Source organism: Cololabis saira, chromosome 6, assembly GCF_033807715.1.
Source record: "Cololabis saira isolate AMF1-May2022 chromosome 6, fColSai1.1, whole genome shotgun sequence".
NCBI lineage: Eukaryota > Metazoa > Chordata > Actinopteri > Beloniformes > Belonidae > Cololabis > Cololabis saira.
In genome coordinates, this window is record NC_084592.1 from 28,430,576 (window position 1) to 28,447,705 (window position 17,130).

Consider the following 17,130-nt stretch of genomic DNA (forward strand, 5'->3'; position numbering starts at 1 on the left):
TATCTTTCTGAACAAGCTACCACAGTCGACCAGAACATTTGCTCATCTCTCGACCGTCACTGAAGGCTGTCTGCTCAGTATCGGTCAACCGACGCTATTGTAGGGGAATCAGAATCAGTGTTGTCAGAAACCAGCTCAGAGAAGTCAGAAGCTGTGAATGACAGATGTATACCTACCTAAGTGGAGTATTTTAAACAAATGTATTCGACTCAGTGAAAAACAAGTTGGTTATCACAAACTGACAAAGAAAAGATTGAAGTTAATAGGACCCACAAAGACCATGATATTAAATAAAACTTCCGACATATGAAAACATTCTGCATCAGTTATTGTTTAAAATGCTGTGTAATATATTTTAGCTGAAATTACTCTCAACACATTCCCAAGAGGTTATTAATGAAATGTAAGTAATCTTTTCAGAGACAATGAAAACATACCTTAAAGTTAAATTCTCATGTCATTTTCACACTTTTTTTCCCCAGAAAGAAAGTAAAAGCGATGGGTTTGTGGATTGTTTTGTTTCTAACAGAAAATTCCTTCATTCTCATTAGTGAGCTGATTGAAACACCAGGTGGTGCTGTTTTGACACGTTGTGAGTACTAAACCAAGGCTCTTCAACTGCACTTAATATGATAAAAGTCATTCAATCCCGACTTTTCCTCCCACGTGGCGCTGGTATGGCCAGTGGACGTTTAAAGCAGCAAACATGGGCGTAAGGGTATTCTCAGACTGGTTTTAACCCTCATTCATCTGTAGGAATAAACCTGAAATCAATCAGATATGTCCAGTTAAGTGTACTAATGAGATTTTAATCAAACATGAGCGGCCATCTCTGTTTTTAAAATACTCCCAGTCCTTTTCCTGACTTTTATGAAGGTTTTGGAAAGCAAAGGTTGGGATCATATTGAGCTAAAACTAGAGACCCAGTTGTGTTGTGTAGTTTCCTTTGTCCGTATAAAGAGGTTGCATCTCATTAGAAGCTAGAATTTGTTCTGTTGGATCTTTCCTGGATTCAACAGAACAAGTCTGTCCTCCCATGTCTTCGGCACCTGATCGTGGCTGAGGGAGGGCAGTTTTCATGCAACAGCTCAGGATGTGCTCCAAAGAACTGAACCTGTTGTCAGGCACAGTGGGAATGCTAGGAAGACTGACTGGAATACAAGAGTGCAGGTTTATTTGGCGTGGCGGGACATTGTAGACCCGCTGAATCAGGAATTTCCAAATATCGACCTGGGTAGTCTGCACTTTTTTTTATTAAATTAAATTTGCAGGACATATAACAGTTCTGTTACAAATTAAATTTGAGGTCTTGTGGATTTTCAGTGCACTTTTCAACCCAATCCAGTGGGTGGGAGAGGGATTACTGTGGCTTAGCTCAGAGAACCAATTCCAAGAAAAATAGATGCCCAAAAAAGTACAAGAGCTTTGAAAGATTTGATGTTATTTATTTTTTTCGCATGATATAGGCTGGAAACTTGAGATGAATATTATTTTACAGGATTACAGGACAGACAGAGACAGAGAACTCATCCTGCATGCAAATATTTTAATAAATCACAACTTACCAAACTCCTCCTGTCACATCCTGTCAGGAACAAGGTTTAATGACTCAGATATTTACTTAAACACAGATTTTGCCACATTAATCTGGATCTTTATAGCACCTGTGTGAAAGGTATAAAAAATGTTTTCCTGATTTGGCTCTGTAGGGACCGAATCATAATTGGATTCAGTGTCCCAGTGACAAAAAACACATTTGTTTTGCTGTTTGCATGTCATTTTTGTTTCTGAATTTTTTTACTCAAGTTTTTAGACTTTTTACTGCAGCTTGATAATATATTTGAAAAGCTGTAGCAAGTAATGAAACATGTGCACTTCTAATGACTAGTTTGTATACACTAAGGATGCTTTTCTGTAGTGTTTTTGGCATAGCTCTGCATTTTTTAATCACTGTAAAAAAACAACTGCCCCATCAGGCTGTACTGGTGGACTATGCTTATTCTAGTAACCATAACAATTTATCACTGATTTCATTTTGCAAGACGTATCCCCCCTTTTTTAATCAATAATATCAAGTTTAATCAATGGTTGGGTTACTACTATCAGTGTGTTGTTAAAACGGGCACAAGGGGGCAGGGTTGCATAGAGAGAGGAACTGCAGCCGTCCATCGGCTTTACACCGTTTGTTTTAATGTTTCACTGATGAACCGTGATTGTAATGGACATACATGTAAGAGTGTAAATTAAAAATGTCAACAAGTTTCTGTTCTTCCATTTTGTTTGTTTTCTTTGTTTAATTTCTCATCAGATTCTGATTTGAGCACTCAATCTACATTTTGGAGTATGTTGATTTTCGAAGCACTGATGGAATATTGGCAGCTCCACCAATGTGACAACGGGACTGCATTGTGAAAGGGATTGTTTGTAATTCCAAACCCAAGGAATCACCTGACTATGCATGCCCCCTCCCCCCACTCCCTATTACAGTGTTGACCCGCTGTTTCAATTTTATGGACCATATGTTTTAACAACCACGACTTTCAACTCCTCAATTTGCTCTAAAAACATCTGATCAACGTAGTTTTCAGCAGCTGAAGAAGCTGCAGAGTCGTGTTCATATGTGTGCAGCTGTTTGAGATTTTTAAAGCCCAAGCAGTGCCCAGATCCCAGCAGCTTACGTGGGAGTTGTTGAGGGAGTGAAACAGTAATAAAAGGAAGAACAAGGAGGGGAAAGTTTAGAGCGATTCTTCTCTTAATTGTCCTAGAGAATAAGAGATCCCTGATTCTGGAACTGATCAGGGCAAATCAGGACTGCTGGACATGCAGTGTTTCACAAAAGGTCCGGCGAAGGCCGGTTCCTGGCAAAAACGCTCTCAGGGACCACATGACCAAAAGGGTGCAAACTTATTTAACACATGCCAATATTCCACAAAACCATTTCCTTACGAATGTTCATGATTTGCTCATCATTTCCAAACAAAGAATGAGATTTGTTCGATTATTTTTTTTCATCTGTAGTATACAGTGTGTCTGTTCATTCAATTATTTGCAGTGTCTGTGATTTGGTGTTTGCGCTTGGAATGTTTTTGAGGCCACAAACAAAATCTGGTTTAGGGCCACCAAAATCCTCGTGCCGGCCCTGGACGTGGCTGCAGGACTTTGGGATGTCTTTCCACCCAACATTCCTACAAAGAGATTGTGACTGCAAACAGAGCCGCCGGCGTGAGCGAGGAGGGATTACAGCATTTTTTAGACTGCACAAAAGAATTTTTATAAGTTTCAGCTCACGTGGGCCCCTGAAATGTGTGACGCGTACAGCTGCTTGTATGACCAGGTCCGAGGCTTCCGGGAGGGCATACCACGCTGCCAGTGTGTGCTGACTTTTGTCGAACATAGTATGCAAACAGCTGCACAATCTGCAGTATGAGAGAAGTAATCAAATGGTTTGTGAACATCTAGTGTGCAACTGACCAGTGTATCTCACGTTAGATACCATAATCCATTGCACCAGTACAGAGGAATCTGGTCAGGTGACTGGTTTTTACACTGATGATGCATAAGAACATCAACAACCAACCACTATACATTTTGGACACAACATTGTATGTGCAGGATGTACATAGTGTGTGGTTTTGGAAATTCACCCAAAAATGTACTCTCGTTCAGTCTCCTGCTTTTTCACTCTCATTTTCTGTTCTTTCATGTACTTGCTTGAGTCTCTTTCAGTGTCATGATGATGTAACTCTGGAAGCTGGTTTCACTGTTATCCATGTGTGATACAGTGCTGTGAAGCTGTTGCAAGAGATGACTAGGAAAAGAGTCCAAAGTTACCACAAGAGTTTGACAACTCTGTCTGAAAGCAAACCAGTCTTCCTGCAGATCAAACTGCATCTGATATTTAAAAACATAAAAAGATTCATTTGTGCTGCTTCAAAACGTTACTGTGAAGGAGCGTCGCTCCGGTGCAAAAAATGAAGGATGGTTATGAGTTTATAACAACTGAAGTTATTATTCAACTCAATAATTATACAAATACATTATTAGGGTTATGTTTTCATAGAAAAAAGAATATACTGTAGTCACCCTCCTAATTTTGTCAAGTTAGTTCACTTGTCTGGATCGATGACTCCCTCACTTTTAAGCAGCATATAGAGACACTTGTGAAGAAGCTGAGGATGAAATTGGGTTTTTACTTTCAAAATAAGCTGTGTTTTTCCTTTAATGCTAAGAAGCGACTTGTTGCTGCTTCCTTTTTACCAGTACTAGATTATGGAGATATTTTGTACATGAATGCTTCTGCTAAATGTCTTCATATGATCGATACTGCATATTCTGTTTCCCTGAGGTTCATTACAAATCGCAAACCATTGACACATCACTGTGAGTTCTACTCTGGGGTTGGATGGTCTTCTCTGGCCGCCCAAAGGCTCAGTCATTGCTATACTTTTATATATAAGGCAATGCTTGGTCTGCTGCCTTCTTACATCTGCTCCTTGATTGTACAGAGAAGTCCTGTTTCTTTCTCATTCTGTTCACAAGACTATACCTGTTGCTCTCTGTTCCTTTTGCCCGTACTGAACTGGGTAAAAGAGCCTTTGTTTATTCTGCTCCTTCAGCCTGGAACACATTACAGAATGACCGAGGCTAACAGGGTTAATTTCTTTGAGTACTTTTAAATCTAAATTGAAAATACTTGAGGTCGACTCCAAATTTACATGTACCTGTTTTTTGTGATTTGCTTGCTTTTTTTTAAATTTTATTTCTAATTGTATTTTACCTGTTGGTGTTTTATCTGTCATTTAACTCTGTGTAACTATGTGTTGTAATTGCTGGTGCCTATCTTGGCCAGGTCTCCCTCGGAAAAGAGGTTTTTAATCTCAATGGGATCTTCCTGGGTTAAATAAAGGTTAAATAAATAAAAGAGTGTTATAGAAATTCAGCATCAGTCCATCGGTGGACAGGTCTCCATGTAGTTTCCATCCTAGACCCACCGGGGGGAGTCTCGTTGTGGAGCAGCAGCAGCTGCTGGAGCTGGAGCTGCGGACTGAGCTGAACCGGTGATAAACTGGGAGGAAAAAAGAAGACAGTCCCATTACGTAAAGTGTGCCCTGTATCGCGTGGGAGTGGAGTGGTAGAAACCATCCTGCGCCGTGTGAAACTCTCCGCTCCTCCAGCTCCTCAGCTGTGGCTCCGCTGTGATGTAACAGGAAGTAGTGGGTTGATATTCCAGCGTCGCGCTGACAGCCGCTCCGGCTGCGCTCATTGATCACCGGAGACTCGCTGCGTTTGTTTCCCTGGAGCACCAGCGGAGGACGAGCACACACTTCAGTGAGACCTGAGAGCTGGACATCTCCCAACGGTAGGTTTTCTGGGGGGGGGGAATAACAACACATTTAACGGCGATGCGAAAGAGGCATCCCGTCTGGATGTCTGTATTGAGGTGAAATGATTGTGGCTGGATTGCAGATCCGCGCAGTGCGCGCGGAGCGAGCGCGCGGCTCCTAACGCATCTGTGAGCGGCTCCCTCCGTCTGCCAGCAGCTGGAATATGGGAAATGTGGGGGAAAATGCCGACACAAAAATCTTTTGGGGGGTCCGGACACCCCTGGTCTCTCTGAACGCGTCGTGTCCGACCTTTTATGTAATAGTTATCATGAGTTACACGCGCACTCACCTCCTGCGGTTTTACGGTCGCGTTCACGCATTGGTGTCGAGTGTTGCAGAGCGGTGAGGGTTAAAACTCTCCGTGCACCGCCAAATGCTCTCCAAACGGTCCAAACTACGCCGGATTACGTCGCTGGGGGGTTAATTCAGGTAGTCCACGGCCCAGAGCCCAAAACTACACTGGTCAGTACCACTCAAGGTGACAAAACTTACTCATGATTTTTGAAAAGATCCATGTTTAGAGATGATATTTTGGTATGATAACCCTTCCTGAGTGGCAGCTGTATCATAGTTATCAGCTCATGAAGTAGTAATTGTCTTTGGTATCATTTTAAAGGGGACCTTTTAAGCTAAGATGTGAATCTTTCTTAACAACATAAAGGTCACTGCAGCTCTTTAAACTATAAACAACACACATTTTTACACAATTTTCGCCTAAAAGATATACTATCTTTTATCCCTGTGTCATCTAGGAACAACAGAGACACAAAATGCAAAAACTGGAATACTAACGGGACCATAAGGAGTCAGGAAATGTATAATATACCCATACTATATCATTGTAGGTCATTGTGAGCCTTAAACTAGAGCATCATTAGGCTCCTATGAAACTACAACAGCCACTAGGCTAATGTTACAAACTGGTCTTTATCATGCAGATACAGGACATAAAGGACATAACAATGAGATAAGGAACCAGCTTAGTTTTATAAACAAGCATCTAAAGTGTAATTTTCTGAAGGGGCTGGGCAACTCAACTCATCATGAGCTGATAACTATGATACAGCTGCCACTCAGGAAGGGTTATCATACCAAAATATCATCTATAGACATGGATCTTTTCAAAAATTATAAGCAAGTTTTGTCACCTTGAGTGGTGCTGATATCTGGTCTGGAACATGGACTAAGGGGGTCGTATCGACCATGCCCCGGCGGCTCAGACTGGGGGGTTCAAGGGTTCGGCGACGACGCGCTCAGCGATGAGCTTCTCATTCAATCCACGGTCGCTGGTTCCCAGACCATCTGTTACATAAAAAGCGTGGGATTTTGGATTTACTGGAGTTTTTTTGTAGGCTGGAGAGCAAAAATAAATAAAGGACTCTTATGGTTATGATGTGCAGGAGGTGGATATGATGAACCTGTCACCCTCTGTAAAGCAGGAACCTTCCCTTATAGTGGTGCTCGGAAGGAGCTCTGTAGGAAGACTAATGCATCTCTAATCTGGGAGAAAATGAGTTTTTAGTTTTCCTGATGTTTAGGAAACGTTAGGATTCTGGCTTAAGATAATGTCTGCTTTTCTTTCATCTAACCATAGAAGAACCACCATCACAATGTTTGTGTCCAGATTCTGATATCTGAGCTTTAGGCATCATTTTATACAGAATACTGATTTAATACCAGGTGGTGTTTTTCATTAACACAGAATAAAGAAATCTAGGAATGAAACTTTGAGTGCAGCCACAAATATGTACATTATATTGTAACGCTGGAAGATGTTGGGGTTGAAATGTGCGTCGTAAACCGTAATGGCTGCACTGCTGTCAGCTGACATGAAATATGTTCCGTCAGTCTCAAACTGTTTGGAGAGAGTTGTGTTTTAGAGAAGGATTTCTGACATGGGAAACTGTACAACAGCTCCAGATGTTCAGTTACACAGACACATGCACCATTTTCAACAACCAACAGGTCCTGCTCATCCAGGATTATTTTCCTGGTTTCTGGCTCTCTTTGGGGAATTTCTCTCATTTCTAAAAAATAAACTCCGTAGTTTGATGCTGTGGTTCTTCCCTCTTTGGCTTCGACTTGAAAAGCTCACGCTTTTTCCTTGCGTTGGCTCTTTGCTTATGTTATTTTTAGCAACATTTGTGTCACCTCTGCAAACAACAGCCTTTCATAATGAGCATGTGGCAATTTTCCTGGTGGGATTTTCCAGCCTAAAATATTGTCGACGTAATGCAGATGCTGGGGCTACTGCAGCTCCGTCCACGACTTACTGCTTCAGCTTCACCACCTGGTTACTCAAGCCAGGATGTTGCAAGGCAGTACTACGGTACGCAACGTTCTGTGCTGGCTTTTAAAGCAGAAGAATTGGGATTTCTTCTTTTCTAATTCTTAAAATGACATGCTATCGTGCACAGACTTAAATACTCACCGAAACCACACAGCATAGGGTAGCATGTCAGGTGGAGCTTTGTTCTCAACCTACCTTCCTTCTTCGGTTAGTTTTTTGTCACTAATTACTTTTCAAAATGATACTTTTGACCTACTAAATGTAGAAAACTAATCAGGATCCATTATAAATGTATTTAAAGTATATATTCCACATACAAAACGTGATCCCTACTTGTATTTGAAGGCTGATTGTTTGTAATTTTAACCCTCACATGGTTTGTATTTCGTAGTATTAATATACTAACATGCTTTGAAATGTTTGAGGCATATTTTTATCCAAAACATTTTGACAAGTTAGATATTAAGGTCTGGCAAAGACTTGCAGCCTATAACGCATACGTGAATGCATCGTGGCTGCCTCGTGCATTTTCTGTTTGCTTTCGCACGTCGGCTGTTAAAGTTCCCGGTAAAATACTGGGCGCGTATGTGAGGTGTAATAGTCACTTGAACACTTGAAGCCTTATTGTTGGCCAAGGTTGAGCAAGGGCGCTAAATGCGATCCTAGCGGTCATTAAAAGACATACAAAAATACCATCTGTGTTTTTTCTGTCAGTTTCCCGCAGCAGCTTATTGAGAGAAACAAAAACAAACTTAGATAAAGTACCGTCTCTGATGACACCGGAGTGATGACTTCAGCAAAAGCTAAACAATAACTTCCTGTTCAGAGTTGTCATGTTGATTAGCTTTGTGTTTTCTACTCTGGTCCTGCATTCTGCCTCGAAGACTTCTGGAGCACTCAGGATACGTTCACAAAAGTAGCTGCTTGTGAACGCAAATGTGTTTAGAGAGCTAGTCTAACGCCATCGGCAATGGTAGTGTGTAAAAATGCCACACGATATATTGTTTTGACAACGTGACTGTGCTGTGGGGTTTAATACACCTCAGAAATGTGCTGCGTTAATGTTAAAAAAAAAAGGTTTAAGCCATGTTTAAGAAGACAGTGTACCTACCTGGCATTGGTTGTACAGTAGTGGCACAAGTCTGGAGCCTGTTCCTGCTGTGGTTGTACAGAAAGCAGGGGGAACTACAGACAGGCCATTGGTCCCATGCAGGGCCACACAACTACCCTCATATCTAGGGTCAGTTCAGTATCAGACATCAGTGTGCAAAACACACAAAATGGCCCCAACTAGGATTTGAACCAGGAACCTCCTACATGTGGAGACTTTTACAGTCTTTTAGGATTGTTTTTACTAATGTTTAATATGTGACCTAACTGCTTTTTAAAACCTGTCAACTGGTTGTCATTGATTTCCATTCCTTTTTCAATTACGGTAGTGGTTTGGACGACGCAGACATCACAATGGACTCTAGGTTTCAGAAATTACTAAATGCATCTACAGAGAAACCAACCACTAGGTTCATGAAAACATTACAATACAGAGTCATATCTAATGATGATAAAAAGCTCAATCTCCATGTATTAAATTTATATCATGACTAATATGATTTTAAAGCCCAATAGGGAAAGAGTGATGAGGTGCAGTATTGATTACTTCTCCATTGTTGTTGTTTCAGTAAAGCTTCTCAATGTTTCTTTCAATGCATAAGATTTAATATCCTGTTGTAATACTGATCTGACTGTTGACTTTCTGCTGAGTGACTCCACCATAATCCTTAGATACATCCAATTAGAAGACAGGGGAAAAGACAGATTTATTCCTTATTAGGGCTGCAAGGATTCCTCGAGTACCCAGAGTAACTCGATTACAAAGAATGATCGAGGAACTTCCTTTGTCTTGAAGCCTTGTTTAATTAAAAAATATATTTAAGGCTCACGTTTCACTTGGATTCTTTTCAGTGTGACACAACGTGCTAACATGTGTCCCCTATAAAGTGTAAGAAGAAGCCGGTGGTTGGTTTTTAATGTGTGTGAACAGTTTATCTGTACGGCGGGACCGAAAATTCTGCGAGAATTAGCAAACATAGCAAAGCGAAAGCAATAAGAGGGAGAGACAGAAGATGTCGAAGGTGTGGGATCATTTTAAATTAAAAATTAAGGTCTCGTTCCACATTGTGTGAGGCTCATGTTCTAAGTTCCGGTCCACTGCCAAGCATTGCTGTTTAAAAGTATTGGTTCTGAATGTGAAGCTGCACAATTTAAAAGGCAGTTTTATTTATTTGTATATAATTTTATCAGGAAACGTTAAGTTTGAAGTAATTTTAATTTTAACAAATGGTTTAGTAGTTTGCATAATATGTAAATAAATGTCAATTTTTCTTATAAAGGAAACAAATTAGTTGTTTTTTATTAAGTGATCGGTCTTGTTTTCTATTGTATATTTATAATTGGGTTTTAATAAAGCAAAAGTAAGTTTTATCTGATTACTTGATTAATCAATGGAATATTCGATAGAATAAATCAATTACCAAAATATTTGATAGTTGCAGGCAGCCCTATTATCCTTATGCCTAATACCTGCTGCACAATCTCAAATCTAACGATTGTTAGCCAGTCTCAGTTTTTTGCAAAGACATTTAGGCTGCTACAGCCAGATGCTTCTGGGGATCAAAGGACTGCAGCTTTCCAGTTGGTTGTTGATACTAATTATGTCATTGAATAACATAATTAGCATCAGACATGACTACTATATTTGTTAAATCCTGCAGTTTATTGCCATAAATCATCCGAGGAACCGTGCTATATTATCCGCCAGTTACAGATATCACAGAAACAGATCACTCAAATTGAAATATATAAAGCCATGAAGCAGAAGAAACTCTGTGTTTTAGACTAGGGCTGTCACTTTTTATACAGTCAATCTGGGAAACATGCAGCAACTACAAATACACTTTAAATCCATGTTCTTTTATTTTATTTCTTCTCTTGTGGGTGTTTAATGAAACAATGTTTCAATGCTTCTGACGGAGCCATCGCTGCTATGTCACCATGGTCATGGTAACCATGATGCAAGGGGCGGCTCTGTTGAAATGGACGAACCGCGTCATTATCGCCTTAGAGAGTATATGACACAATGTGTGAAATATCATTTCATTCAGCAGTGTTACTTGGATGAACTAGAAAACAATGAGACTATCAACTAGAACTACAAAACTAAACAAAATTGAACTGACTGTGAATGGTTCTGTTTCCATTTCCCCCAGATCTGCACAAAAAGATATCCTGCAATGGAAATGGCTCTAAATCGAAAAATAACCAAACTACAAAATATTGCAAAAACCTTTTTCCATGCTCACGAGGTGGTATTTCAGTGTCATTGAAACGCTTTTTTTCACATTTCCACCTCTCTGGCAGTGCTGGATGTGACATAGCCGGGCAATCTAAAGTCATGAAAATCTAGTTTCCAGCTGTCTTTGGCCTCATTAATACAATACAGTTGTGCTGTAACACCACTTAATCCTACTATTTTCTCAACAGCGGTAGCGGCAATCACAATAATTTGTCAAAGACTAAAAGTATTTTTGTCCATCTTTAATGTTGAGATTTTCTTTTTCGTTGTTTTGAAGAGAAATCCTGTAGGGCAAGATACAGAGAGTTACGGAAAGAGCTAGCTTTATCTCAAATTCAGAGTTTCAGTTTTCTTTTGCTAACATGTGTAATGGAAACCTGACCTTTATTTACTGATTTATCGCTTTACCCTTTAAACCTTTTTAAACTTTCATTCAGCAAGAAGCAGATTATTCTGATGTTTTTTTTTTCTTTTTTCCATAATACGTTCTTGGTGACAAAATAGAAAAAAGAAATGAATTCTTCATTCATCCATCAGTTAATTGAATCCTTTATCATCCATAACCTTTTCTTCCTAGTCTCACGGGTCCGCTGGAGCCTGTCCTATGTGCAGTAGGGTACATCCTGGACAAAGTGCCAGTCCATCGCAGGGTGATGATAGTCAAGCAACATACATGTAATAGTTCCCATTATTGAGGATAGGGTCAGGCTCCCTGGGGTGCACATTTGGACTGGTGTTATACTTTAGTAGGGCTGTAATGGATCATGGATGGATCCGTGGTCCACACAGATCACTTCTCGACTGATTTTTCTGACTGTAGGTGTGTGAGAATGTATGTTTGTTTGTCTACATATGTGGTCATGCAATAGACTGGTAACCCGTCCAGGGTGTACCATGCCTTTCCCCTGTAATGAGCTGGGAAGGGCTCCAGCAGAACCCCATGACCCTGTACAGGATTGAGCAGGTATATAAATTGGATGGATGACCATCCAATGTTGTTCTGTGGGTCAAGTGTAATAATTATCAGGAAAAAATGTAAAGCAAAATAATATTTTCCTCCTGCTTTCTTTGTAAACTTTACCGATCCAATAAAAGATCTGATCCACGGCTTAAAAAGTGTGAAATGATTCAAGGCGTAACAGTCTCACATATATGAGTATACGATTCATTACAGCCCAAACGTTTACCCAGAAAAGATGGTTTGGGCTCTCACATGGGCCCTTCCCTTTCATCTTTTGTACATTAAAGCAGCTATTATTTATTATTATTATTATTATTATTATTATATTATAGTATTATTTAACTAAAGCCTCTTTTTGAGCAAAATAATAAAACATGTTACAGTAACACTACTTCCTGAACTCTAATAACGTCTGGCTTTTGTCATCAAGAGAACAGGTAAAATCAGCCTTCAGTCCCGAGGTTAAATGAGTGCTGCAGCTCTGAATAACCTTTTATATGCAGGTTCAGGGACCGACGAGAGCACCGCTCTGGACAGAACCGGGTCTGACAGATCAGTTGTAAGTCTCTGTAGAGGTGCACTCTTGGGGCTGGTTGGATAAAACCGTAGTATCAAGACTGAAAATACGAACACACGCACACACACACACATACACACACACACACACACACACACACACACACACACACACACACACAACCACACACGTAGAAATGAACACCATAGAGCTGCAACTAACGACTATTCTGATAGTCGATTAGTCATCGACTATTGAAACGATTAGTCGACTAATCGGATTATGAAGCTCATATTTAGCGCTCAGCTTTCAAAACTTGCATGAGGTTTAAATGATGTGCTAATTCACAATAAAAAGGATAAGTAATTCAGACACTTCATTCCAAAATAAATCTTTGCTGCCAGTTGCCGTGGCGTTGCATGGGACGCAAGGGTTTACTCTTATTCTGTTGAAAAACAAGTGTGATAATAGCGGCTAATGCTATTGTAGGTGTACAAATTTCAGCAGATAGATCTTCTCAGGTGTCTTCTTAGACGTAGCTTTCTTATTTATATATATATATATATATATATATATATATATATATATATATATATATATATATATATATATATATATATATATATATATATATATATTCTAGCATGGCGTGGCAGCACCTGTGTCCAACTGGACTCTCAGAAGTCTGACCAGCACTTATCCAGCTGTACCCTCCTATGTGATTTTGTGCTTGCGTTGTTCTCTCAGATCTAAGTCCCTTTGGATAAAAACATCTGATAAATGACAGTAATAGTAGTAGTAGTAGGAAGGTGATGTGTCACTCTTTGGAAATCTTTTTTTTTTTTGTTCTTGCTGACGATGGTGACAATTAATCCCATTTGCGACTATTGTTAACGATTTTTTTCGCCAACGCTGACTAGTCGTTGCACCCCTAATGTGTTGTCTTTGCCAGATTTATAAAACCATCAATGCCTGTCTTTCCATGAACGGATGCAGATTCAGCACTCACAATTTAAAAAGCATTTTTTATATTATACATTATACATTTGTATTTCCTACCAGTGAGTTTGTTGAAAATTCAAATTCCTCCTTACCTTATTTGGTTAAAAGAACATGCACATGCATGGTTTGATGAAAGCGTGAGATGCACGCATTCCTGTTCCTCATGCTTCCTTTCTAAATTCCCGTGTGCACATAGTTTTTGTGCATACGCACCACTTATTGCGACTGGCCTCATCTGCTGTGGGATCCTTACAATGAGGAGTTCCCCAACAACGGTTGTAGGATACAGTCATATGGCTTCCTTTCCTGTTGTAATGCTCTTCGTGATAGTTCTGTTTAGGACAAGATTTTAGATTGTTGCAGATCAATGGATGTCTAACTTTGCTGATTCTAACAACCCTGCAACAGCGGGCTCTGCAAAATCACGTTGCTGTTTTTAGACTCACTCCACAGAAACACTGTTTGTTATAGGCAAAGTTTCCAAATGACACAACTGTCAAGAAATACCAAGAACCAAGCCCGATAAATATGTGTTTTCACCTTACCGTGCTTATTTTTTGGCTTCTAAGACACTCAATATGTGAGGTGTTTGTGTGGTATAATTGTCTTGCAATCCACCGCATCCATCCTCTAACTATTATGTTTTAAATTTATTGCCTGTCAAGGAAACCGCTATTAAATCTTGCTGAGATAAAAGGCCTCTCCAGCACTCCTCCCAACATGCTTGCCGTATCCACAGCGCGCTGGATCTTTTCCTTACAGAACACCGTGCCAATGGCAGCCCATTCACACTGCAGCCGACTCTGGCATGCAGTAGTTTAGTTTCACACTCACAAAAACTATATGATGACAAATGGACTGGTGCTCATAAAGTCTAAAAATTAGGTTAAAAAATGATCTCACAGGCCTTTTACACTGTGGAGCCGATGCTATAAATAATGGCAGCTGTGTGGGATGGTCATGCGTAAGGATGGCTGTTAATTTGACTTGAAGCAAAAGCATTTAGGAATGAGATTTTTACGATTTCCTGGCACCAGATGATAGTTGGCCTGTGTGCCCATTCACCAACTCAGGCTTCTCAGGTTAATGTTAAACAGCAGCCAGCATACTGTTCTCAATCTGCACAACTGTGACTGCCTGTATCTCGTTTCCCATGTAGTCTACATCCTTAGCAGTGTGTGTGTGTGTGTCTCATTTCTAAAGCAATTATTCTTTTCTTTCTGTACCATAGTCTGGGCTCTGTGGTTGGAGTTAGTTGCTTATATTACTTTGTTCAGTTCAGCAGTTTGTGTTCCGTTAATTATTCTAGGGAGACATTGATTGACATTGGCTGATTAACTCCGGCATAAACTGCTCTGGTTTACAGCTGAGTTATGGTCAACTCAATGACTGTACGCTCCCCAGGTCCTGGGGCTGCATAACAAGCCCAAACGGTCACCCCTCCACCGCTGTGCTTCTGTGTGTTCAGGTCGTCTGGGTTGATGTGATTTATTTGGTTCTCACCAAACACAACATTGTGCATTATTTCCAAGCTAGAACTTTGTATAAGCTGTGCTTTTATCATGTGTGTGTATATATATATATATATATATATATATATATATATATATATATATATGAATAGCTATCATGCCCTCTCTTGGGAAACTGTCTTGTGTGTTTTTCCAGTTAAGATTAATCTTTCTGTCCGTAGCATGATTGACCCCGTATTTAGAGATGGCTTCCTACTTGGTATTATGTTAACTGTGAAAAATGTTTCCTCTTATCAAGGTTTTCCCACTGGTTAGTGGTCAGTCAGTCACATGTGTTTGAAATTGAAAGAGTTGTAGTGTTGTCGTGACTGGACTAGAATGCGCCTGTCTTTGGAGGATGCCTTTGGGAGGCTTCTTATGTTGTGAACATCGCTGGCATCCTGATCTCATTGGAAAGGCCATATTATTCACAGACATAACAGAAACATGGATTCTCATGCAACATAAGTCCCCATAAAGGATCAAGGCACAGCTGGCTCCGACAGCCTGCCCTTTGATTGATTTCCCATCATGTGGCTGTTGCCTTGTTTCAGGGTGTGCAGATATTACAAGGAATAATTTGATATTGTCACAGAAGCCTCTATAGTCAGCCTAAAGCCTGACTTTGTTTCAACTCAGGTTTGAATTTAATAACTTTCCACCAACATTATCACATTACATGAAAGTGACACAGTGTACATGAGCATTAATCCCTGTTACGTACTGTATTCAGTTTCAGATATTGAAACCTATTGAGGGCATTTTTCCATTCATCCATAATGAAAGGCATTTTTATTCTTCTCCTGCCCCTCTACCCTGTTGAACTTTAATTCAAGGTGGCAAATGTGCCCTGTATTTGGCTGATGGCTTCAGCGACACAGTTTTGGCAGCTTTGCGCGTGTGCAGTGATGTGCAATAGGAGTAGCAGGAATTGTTGAAGGACAGAGAACAGCAGAAAGAGGCTCTGATGTTTTTAGAGGGTACTGTGTCGTGTGAGCTAAACAAACTGTCAGGGAAACTTAATTAACGTGTGGGATGGCCCTCTTGTGTAAGAATGAAGGGATATAGTTCCTGAGAAGCGTCTTGGTTTGTGAACCTGTTTTATTACATAGATGCTGAAAATGGCTGAATAACAGGTCTCAGTTTAACGGTTTCTACTAGTGATGCACCGAAATGAAAATTTGTGGCCGAAACCGAAAATAATAATAGACACTTGGCCGAATACCGAACAATACCGAACATGGTTCTTCGCAGTTTTTCATTTATTTTGCCAATTTTTGCACCATTGCATAAATCAAATAAATTTGATTTAGGCATGCTTTTAAAAGAAAAAAATCTTTTACAAAATTACAAGGTAGAAAACATTTGTTGAACATAAAAAACTGAACATTTTTTAATTTCCCAGCATTTCTTAAATATTCCAGCAGACATTATACCAGCAAAGAACAATAACTTCAAATAAGTAAATTAGCAAAATAAATTTTGTGGCCATCTTTGAGCTTACGTTAGGCTTAACTGACTGAACATTGTAACATAGGCCTAAAAACAATAAAAATGCATTAAAGCGCTCAGGGTTTTTTATCATTTCAAATGATAAATCAAACTTGTAGTGCTGAAAGACTTTGCAGATGTGCCCCCTCTAGATATTTGAGCAGAACATTCATTGCAAACAGCCATTCTTGTATAATTCTTTGCCACTCTAAAATACTTCCACACTGCTGACATGTTTGCACCGCACCACTTCACTCCACGCTCTTCCACGTTTGATTTCCTCATCTAAACGCACCTGTAATAGATTGATTTATGTTGTTTTGGTTCCACCTGCTGGTGAATGTTAGTTAAATTCTTATGTGGTTAGTTTTTGGTTGGCCAACGATTTATGTGGTGCGCAACAGTTACGGAGCGGCCAGTCTATTTATATTACAACGCCGTTATTAATTGTTCGGTTTTTTTCCCACTTATTCCACCGAACACCGAAAGTGTTTTTATGCCCTTTTCGGCCGAACAATTTCGGTTACCGAACAATCGGTGCAACACTAGTTTCTACTGTCCCATGTAATGAAAGTCCCACGCTCCATTTGTTGAATTCAACCGCGGAGTCAGCTGAGGACTA

General features: G+C 39.9%; 1 protein-coding gene across 1 annotated transcript in view; it reads left to right on the forward strand.

The window, feature by feature from the left end:
• The first annotated feature begins 5,183 nt into the window (after positions 1-5,183).
• LOC133446104 (calcitonin gene-related peptide type 1 receptor) overlaps positions 5,184-17,130 on the forward strand; it is a 51,551-nt gene continuing 39,604 nt past the window's right edge. Inside the window, exon 1 of the mRNA XM_061723891.1 lies at positions 5,184-5,359. The gene's annotated coding sequence lies outside the window, so the exon portion shown is untranslated. The remainder of the gene's footprint in view (positions 5,360-17,130) is intronic.